The sequence below is a fragment of the Podarcis muralis genome, chromosome 7 (genome assembly GCF_964188315.1).
Source record: "Podarcis muralis chromosome 7, rPodMur119.hap1.1, whole genome shotgun sequence".
Classification (NCBI taxonomy): Eukaryota; Metazoa; Chordata; class Lepidosauria; order Squamata; family Lacertidae; genus Podarcis; species Podarcis muralis.
This window is the reverse complement of record NC_135661.1, coordinates 74,727,540-74,736,984: the sequence shown is the minus strand read 5'-3', so window position 1 is coordinate 74,736,984 and position 9,445 is coordinate 74,727,540. Positions and strand designations below refer to the sequence as shown.

The window sequence follows — 9,445 nt, the reverse complement described above, 5'->3', positions numbered from 1 at the left end:
TGATCAGTGCGTCTGGGGCCGAGTCAGGATGGCCATCCATCAACAGATAGAGTTGGGTGTCATCAGCATACTGATGGCAACCCAGCCCAAAACTCTGGACAAGCTGGGCGAGGGGGCGCATAAAGATGTTAAAAAGCATCGGGGAGAGTATCGCACCCTGAGGCACTCCACACGCCAAGGAGTGGCGCGATGACAATTCCCCCCCAAGCGCCACCCTCTGTCCCCAACCAGAGAGAAACGAGCGCAGCCATTGAAGGACTGGATCCCCACGTCGGCAAGGCGATGGTCCAGGAGTTCGTGATCAACCATGTCGAAGGCTGCTGACAGGTCTGAAAGAATCAGCAGCCCCAACCCGCGGAAATCATCTGTTAGGGCGACCAGAGCCGTCTCGGTCCCATGACCAGCGCGGAAGCCGGACTGGAATGGATCCAGAGCCAATAATTTGCTTGCACTCAGCAGGCGTGCCAAGACAACTCTTTTGGTCACTTGTGTCTCCTGACACTGTCTGTGCCGGTAATGTTATAATTTTTCTAATAATTCTGTAAGTTTTGTATTTTTGTGCCTCAATTTGATCCTTGTACATGGTTTTGTACGTATTGTGGTGTTTTATCCTTTGTGACTTGCAGTCGCTTTTATTGATCATGGTTTATTAATTATTTATTGTAATGGTTAAGAGTGAATTTATTCTTAATTATTATTTGCTGATGTTTTGAGAGTTAATTTTATTGTGTACAATTATATTCTAATAGATATTACTTTTATTGTGTACTATTATATTCTAATAGATATTACTGGATATTACTTTCTTTGATATAAATCATTCCATTTTAAAGTTATATTTTATTATGACTTTCTGTATCGGATCAGATTATTTAAAGGTGCATGTTCTTCATTGTTTATTTTGTTGCTGTAAACCGCCTTGGGCATAATAATATAAAAAGGTGGTACTGTATACAAATTAAAAGTGAAAAGAGAAGAAATGGTAAGTACATTACTGCCTGCTGCCTACTGGTGGCTGTACAGCTCAGCAGAAGAGGAGTGAGCAGCTATCTTTTCTAGCAATGGTACAGCTGTAGCAGAGAGAATAAGACAACCTTCATGAACATCGAGATTTAGGAGTACAATCAAGGCTCATGTCAGCATCGTCTACTCCTCAATAAAACAAATTAAGAACCATGTCTGTGCAATTGGGGTTTCAGTTTTATTTGAATGAAATATTTTCCAGGGCCAAAGGACAACGGAATAGTTAATTAAAGACACCAAAGTAAAATCACCCCTAAACCAAGATTTGTTTAGGTCGAATGTTCTGTTTTCCTTGATGGAATGGACTCTGTTAATTTTGCAGACATGTACGTAGGTTTCTTGTCTTTCTAGATGAAAGGAGAAAGGTGTGCCAGCTGGTGTCCCAATTAGCTCCTTCGGTTTCTGATCTGTTAGCTCTTGCTCTGGGCTATTTCTGGCATCCTGGAAAAAGAAGAGAGGGGAAGAAGTCATAAAAGAAAATGACTGCAAAAAACATAGACCTGGAGCAAGGGCGCCAACTTGGGCCCTAGGTTATGGGTGCCCAATGGCATCCATGACGTAACATGACATTGTGAAGTCATGATGTCACAACATCACATTAATCAACAAGCTACAGAGGTGCTTCTGAGGCCTGGCTTCTGAGATCACGTCTGAGGCCTCGCGGGGCCTTGGCGATCATGTCCAAGGCCTCCAATGTGACTTTAGTTTGTACCGGAAGTTGTGTCAGAAGCCTGGCAGGGCCTCCAACGTTGCCTTGGAGATCACGTTGGGCTTCCAGTGTGACTTTCAGTAGAAACCGGAAGTTACGTCTGAACCTGCGCTGTCGGAACCCACAGCCAAGTCCCCCCCACTAGTTGGCAGCTATGACCTGGAGTGAACAAGTCATGAGGTCAAATCTCATCCTCCAAGAGAGAGCTTTGGGGGCCCTTCAGTTGGCATCTTACAGGCAAATGAATGCACAGAAGCAGCACTGCATCTCTACTTCAGACTCTTCAGGGCTGTCAATGCAGGAGGGCCACAGCTCAGTGGCAGAACACATGCCTTGAATGCAAAAGTTTCCAGCTGGGAGATAACCCCATCAGAGATCCTGGAAAGCTGCTGTCAGTTGGTAAACAACAATAACAACAACAACAACAATACCTCGCCCATCTGGCTGGGTTCCCCCAGCCATTCTGGTCATCTTCCATCAAGATATAAAAACATAATAAAATGTCAAAAATAAAAAAAACTTCCTGATACAGGACTGCCTTCGCATGTCTCCTAAAAGTTGTGTAGTTCTTTATCTCCTCGACAACTGATGGGAGGGTGTCCCACAGGGAAGGTGCCACTGCTGAGAAGGCCCTCTGCCTTCTCAAATGATACTGAGAACTACATAGACCAATGACCTGAGTCAGTATAAGGTAGCTTCCTATGTTCCACTCAATGGAGCTTACTCCTGAGTAGATATGCATAGGAGTGCAATGTTAGTTTTTAAAACCTTGGCCACAAAATAAATTAAAAAATGATAAATGAGTAGGCATGAAATGTATCAAAATCAGCAGTTTTAAAAGAACAAACCTAATTACCGTATTTTTCGCCCTATAGGACGCACTTTTCCCCCTCCAAAAATGAAGGGGAAATGTGTGTGCGTCCTATGGGGCGAATGCAGGCTTTTGCTGAAGCCTGGAGAGTGAGAGGGGTCGGTGCACACCAACCCCTCTCACTCTCCAGGCTTCTGGAAGCTATCCGCAAGCCTTGGGAGCCCTATACTACCGTATTTTTCGCCCTATAGGGCACACCGGCCCATAGGGCACACCTAGTTTTTTGGGGGGAATTTTCTTTATCCCCCCCCCCCAAAAAACCCACTAGGTGCGCCCTATGGGCCGGTGCGCCCTACAGGGTAAAAAATACGGTAGTTGCCCAATTCTTACTGAGCAAATTTTCACTGGAAGTTTTTAAACAGAGGTTGGAGGGCCATCCACCTGGGCTTATTTAACTGTACTTCCTGATTTGCAGGGCATCGGACTAGGTGGCCCTTGGGTCCCCTTTGAATTCTATGATACATCACATGGAGAAAGGAAGAGGCAATGCCATTATAGGCATATTTGATACTCACATGACTTTACTGCTGCTGTGGCTTTTTCCACTTCTGCAATGCAAAGTCAGAAATTCAAACAACCGAAATAATATGCCCCAGAATAGAAACAGGGGTCCCAGCTACATAGATCAGCTACATCTGAGCAGCTCTATGCACCAAAGGGGCGGGGCCAGTGGAAAGGTGTGGCACAAGCTTTGCTCCCTGGCATTGCTCACGGCAATCCTGCACAAAACATGTGAAAAGGCCTAAGCAGGTTCCCTGGAGCACTTCTGGAAGAACTGATGCTATTCCCCATGATATGTACTCACCCTTCTCCCTTGTTGTCTATTGCCACCGGCACCCTAAAAAGAAGAAAATAAGCCATAATTATTTCCAGGCTTGCAAGAAGAATGGAAACATTGGCTTTGGTCCTGACAAGTAAGGAAGGTGCTGAACCTCAGGCCTGGAGGCCAAATGTGCCCCCCCCCCCCCGGAAGAAGAAGAGGGGGGGCAGGGGAGCGGCCGCGCCCCCCCCATGCTGGGCACCATGCCCCCAAAGACGGCACGCCACACCCCTGCAGGTGGCGTGCCATGCCTCCAGGACGCACGCCAGCCACGCCCCCGCCTGCTTTCCACCCCCAGTGCCAGAGCATGAAGCTCTGCCACTCCCCCCCCACCTATCTCTCTGTCCTTCCATAATTCTCTCCAGACCACACCGCTCACTGCCTCTAATTTGCACCTCAATTTTTTTTGCCTGGCTGCCATGTGTCCTTTAACTCTGGTGACGCATTTTGTACGCCTGGATGAAGGACATGGAGGAGTATAAGCATATTTCACGGAAAAATAAACTTGCAATAAACAGCTACCCTTCAAAATCCGCACTTCTCTGAATTATGCGATGCAATTCTTCTACCAAGGAATGTGCTTGTTTGCTTTGTAAAAAGTGCAAATGAAATGAACACACACACATGTGCATATTAGAGTGACTAATGTACACAAAGGCATATTGGGGGGAAACTGCATGCAAAGGAAGTGTGTATATTCCATTAATTTCTCCAAGTAGTTTCTTGGAGAAATGTATATGGACGTGTGTATGAATCTCCACTCCATCTCAAATCCATTACGATGGGTCTGAAAGTAAGGGAGGTGACTCTTGAGAGTGTCTTACCCTTCCTCCTGCCTTTTTATTCTTGTTTGTTCCAGCCTGCAATGAAAAGAGATAGGGAACATATTAGCCAGGAGTGTTTTCTTCCTCTCGAGACCAATCATGCCAATAGAATGGGGGCAGATGGGGCACCAAAGGAATATAAGGGATAGAAAATACAGCCCTTTGCTTGTTCAGAAGCCCCCGGGGTGCATGCCAGCCACACCCGCGCCTGCTCTCCGCCCCCGGTGCCGGAGCATGAAGCTCCACCACTGCCCCCCCCACCTCTCTATCTGTCCTTCCAAATTCTCTCCAGGCCACACCCCTCTAATTTGCACCCAATTTTTTTTGCCTGGCTGCCATGTGTCCTTTAACTCTGGTGATGCATTTTGTATGCCTGGATGAAGGACAGGGAGGAGTAGATGCACGCAGAAACCAGCTTCCTATACAAAGGTGAAATTAACATTGGTTGCTCTCTGGCACTGTGCACCACTGCGTGTGGCCCCTGGAAAGTTGCCTAGGACTGAAAAGGTTTTCCCATCCTTGAACTAGGAAAAGTGAGGCTGCTCAGCGTGCTTTCTCCTTTCCTGTTCTCTTCTGCAAGCCAACATGATCTGCAATTTGGCATGGGCAACTCTGTCCATTTCAGTTCCTCATTTTTTGCATAGGAAGTTCAGTTTTCCATATGTCCACATCGGTTTGCAACTACTACTATTGAAAGTGCTCATGAAAATGCACCACCGGCAGTTTGCAGCTAAGTTCTCCTAATATACATTGTTTTCATATGCAATTTCCCCTGTTCATATTTTTGGAAACCAGTTTTCTCCAATTTTGTATGCTGCTTTCAGTAGTAGATGCATTCTTAGGCACACTTCCACCATGCATGCTGGAGAACTGCATTGCAAAATGTGACATCCACATTTTGGGGGATGGCTGTGTTTTGGTTTGCGTCTTGCTCAGAAAGTGTGAGATGGGGAGGCTGGCCTTCAAATGAGAATGGAATCAGATTCCTCACCTCCTCTATCCCTACCTGCAATAGCCAGGCTGCACCTTGTCTCATTTAAGGGTCTCCGTTGTGGAAGGGAGAGGGAGAAATTCATTTGGTTCACATTTTCAGGCAAACCTATCTAATTCATATTTCACGGACCAATAAACAAGCAATAAACAGCTACCCTTCAAAATCCGCACTTCTCTGAATTATGCGATGCGATTCTTCTACCAAGGAATGTGCTTGTTTGCTTTCTAAAAAGTGCAAATGAAATGAACACACACACACACATGTGCATATTAGAGTGACTAATGTACACAAAGGCATATTGGGGGGAAACTGCATACAAAGGAAGTGTGTATATTCCATAAATTTCTCCAAGTAGTTTCTTGGAGAAATGATTATGGACGTGTGTATGAATCTCCACTCCATCTCAAATCCATTATGATGGGCCTGAGAGTAAGGGAGGTGACTCTTGAGAGTGTCTTACATTTCCTCTTGCCTCTTGTTTCTCTGCTCCAGCCTGCAATGAAAAGAGATAGGGAACATATTAGCCAGGAGTGTTTTCTTCCTCTCGAGATCAATCATGCCAATAGAATGGGGGCAGATGGGGCACCAATGGAATATAAGGGACAGAAAATACGGGCCTTTGCTTGTTCAGAAGGTATATCTGTTTCTTGAGCCATTTGGACAGTAATGAAAGGGCCAACCTCAAAACTGGAATGGAGAATCAGGAGAGACTAGAGCTGGGAATCCAATGAAATACATGAAATAGCAATAAAGGATCAGAGCTGACCATGCCACCAAGCTGAAGTACTTGCTTCAGCTGTCAAATTCTGGTTGCCTCTAGAGGGCAAACAATTATTGGATCCAAGGGTGGTGACTTCAGTCTTCCTATACTATTCAGCATGAGCAACTTGAGGAAAGGTGGGGTGTAAATGTTAGGCGTGTGCGCTAGCTAGAAGAGGCAACTTGTATCTGTAGATTTTGGGAAGAAGCCTGATGTGTTTCAGAGCCTCTCTGTGTCTCTCCTATATGATTAGACTCTCAATAATGAAATAAGGTTTGTTAAAAACAAGTCTGTTTTCTCCTCATTCACTATAATGGGGGATCTAATAATAGCTTATTTTTCTTTTTCACATATGTGGATGAAATTTGCCGGCATCTAGTGTAGATTAAGTCAGCCGACCTGTACACAGATACACCCAGTGGTTTTCCCTGCAGGTCATCTTTAAAGTTTGATTTAAAAACAAAGGCAAAACAAAACATTTTCATTTTCTGCCAAAACTGAATGCAGTTTGCTGGCGTGCCCACTTCTTTTGAAGAATGATAGCTGCAGTGATTCTCACAGAATTAAAATCATTACTATTTTGGATTGGGTACAACAGGAACAATAGGGGAAGGGGTGGTCGTGGGAAAAGGAGCACGGTTACCCAAGAAATACTGAGGGTGGGGAGGAACAGCAGAGTCAAAAAGAGTATACTTAAGGTGCTACAGACATGGAAGAAAGTAGTTTGTAGGCTACCAGGCCCCAAACTGTCATTACTGTCTGTAAGGATTCATAGAATCATGGATTCATAGAATTGTAGAATTGGAAGCCCAACCCTGTGCAATGCAGAAATCTCAACTGAAGGGCATGTTTTGCAATGATGCAACATGCCTCACCATACAGGCGTCAGTTACATTTTAGGATTAATTCTGACTGCCCCTCCTCCCACCACCCAAAAAATGGGGGGGGGGAATGGGAGAAGGTAATGGAAAATGTCTTACTGCACCGCCGCCATTTCCAAACATCGACATTAGACTCTACAAAAGGAAGAAAAGGCATTAATCTTTCTCTGGCTGATGGACATATAACACCCCACGCTGTAAATCAGGCACGTCCCACTGATCTACTCCAGCTATTAAAACACTAGCAGTGATCTATCCATTGAATTGACCAGAGTTGTTGAGCTTTTTGGGGTGAGGATGACAGGTAGAGCGTGATTGACCGGTTGGACATGCCTGCTGTAACTGTATCTATCTCCAGTTTTCTGCATTCTCAGGACTAGACACATAGCCTGAAGGGGCATAAGCCAGCTTCCTATACAGGAGACTCCCCATTTCTGCAGGGGCTATGCTCTGGCCCCCCCTAACACATTCACAAAATAGAGTAAAATGGGAAGTCGCTTAGCTGATGGCCGGAGAAGAACCTTGCATTCTACTTTTCAGGATTTGTTGTTGTTGTTTTGTTAATTTATTCAGTTTGTTAGTCACCTAATACAAAGACAACCTAAGTGCCTTCTGAAACTTACTTACAAATGTTCACTCCTGAGGCCATTTCATGTTTTTCTATAGGTGTGCCAGCCAGGATAGAGAAGTTTGTTGTGCACATTGTATACTCATTAACAGAGCACAAAGTAACTGGGGGAAAGATATTGGTAGGAGCCAACATTATTACTTAGGAAGGGCATTCATTCTGCGATAAAACTATTGTCTTCATAGTCCATGTAATGGAAGGCATCTTACCGATAATGCAGCTGCTCCTCCTCCTCCTGCTCCTCCTCCTCCTCCTCCTCCTCCTCCAAGGAAAGACATTAAGCCCTAAATAAAAGGAAAACACGGAATTCTTCTCTAACACTGATCTTGGTGCCTCCATCTTGGGCATATCCTATATGATTTTATATTTTGTCAGAGGTGCTGACTTGTGCCCCAGATTGTGGGTGTCCAGCGGTGCATGCATGTGCAATGTGACATCCTGACATCGCTCACACATCACATGCGCACTACACTGGGCTCCATGCTCAGCCTCCACCAGGCACCACCCGCTGCCTTGTGTCCACTGGTCCTCTGCTGCCACTGCAGTGACTGGACCTCTGCATCTGCCATGGGGCCCCCATTGGGGCCTACTGTGGCCGCAGGTGTGTTTCCAGGGCTGTGTCTGTGGTGGGCCTCAGTGGAGGCCTTGTAGTGGTGGCCTTGGCCTGGTCATTGTGTTGGCAGGGATCGGGTGGGTGGCCAGCTCCCTCCTCATTGCAGGGGCTTGGCCCCCCTGCTACAAATATCGAGGGGGCTGAGGCACTCAGGGCTCCATAGAGATAGTGCCTATGTAGATTATTGGGGGTGCCAAAGACCCACCACGGACACCTGGAGTTAGCACAAATGTATTTTGTTGTCAGGCAAAGAAATGTGCTCTCTGCCCCATGATGGAGTTGCATTTGCATCAGTAACTGCTGTTGTGTTGTCAGACCTTGTAGGGTCAGATCCAGGTTTCCGTGGCCCCTTAGGCAATAGGGTTTCAGTGGGTCCCTTGCCTCACCCCTTCTTATGCAAACCACACCCCTCATAGTTGGCTCTCTCTTTGCATCCCATGCCAGTCTTTGTGTCTATTTCTTTATTGCAGAAGGAGTTTGTGCCCCATAAGGACTTAGTGGGCTTTTGCACTGACTTGGTTAGAAGGCATTCCTTCCTGGAGGACATTTGAGAAACTCAGTAGCACTGAACAAGTAAATGTCTACAAGTAAATGCCATATTGAATTCAGTGGGGCTTACTCCCACAGTTGAATGGGGTTAGGGTTGCAGCCTTAGAATGCGCTTGGGGAGAAGCAACAAGCATCTGAATAATGATGTCAGAACAAATGTTTAATAAGAACTCCTGGCTCCATAACCGGTTAGTCCCTTACCAGGCCGCCACCTTCCTTTTCATCATCACCGCCACCTGAAGGCATCATGCTCTACAACAGGGAGAAAAACATAATCTTCTGTAATGCACATGTCCACATCTCCTTCTTGGGTGTGCACTGTGTGATTTGGTTCATTATTGGGTGAAGAAACCTGCCTTCTGCCGTTGACCCTAGCTGAGGGCCACATTGTGCTGTCCCGTCTAAAGTGGACTGCTGCCAGTGGTGGCTCCTGAAAGGACTTACGGACGTATGACACCCTCCCTGTTTCCTCCTCTCACTATGTTTCTCGCACACATATAAACAAGGGGGGAATAGGATCTGTGCTGCTGGCCCTGCCCTAAACAGTGCACACTGCATTGGCTCAACCAATTCATGTACAATGGTACCTTGGTTGTTGAACGGCTTGGCTCCTGAACAAATCGGCTCCTGAGCGCCGCAAATCCGGAACTGAGGGTTACGGCTTGCAAACGTTCTTTTGGAAGCTGAATGTCCTATGTAGCTTCTGTGGCTTCCGATACAGTGCATGAATATCCTGCAGCCAATTGGAAGCCACACCTTGGTTTTCAAACAGT

General features: G+C 46.1%; 1 long non-coding RNA gene across 1 annotated transcript; it reads right to left on the bottom strand.

The window, feature by feature from the left end:
- Positions 1-1,182: 1,182 nt before the first annotated feature.
- On the bottom strand, positions 1,183-7,455 carry LOC114602885 (uncharacterized). Its single transcript, XR_013393828.1, has 6 exons — positions 6,982-7,455; positions 5,702-5,734; positions 4,248-4,283; positions 3,409-3,441; positions 3,119-3,151; positions 1,183-1,464 (listed from the first exon to the last, which is right to left on the bottom strand). It is a non-coding gene; the product is annotated as an uncharacterized LOC114602885 (long non-coding RNA).
- Between the last annotated feature and the right edge of the window lie 1,990 nt (positions 7,456-9,445).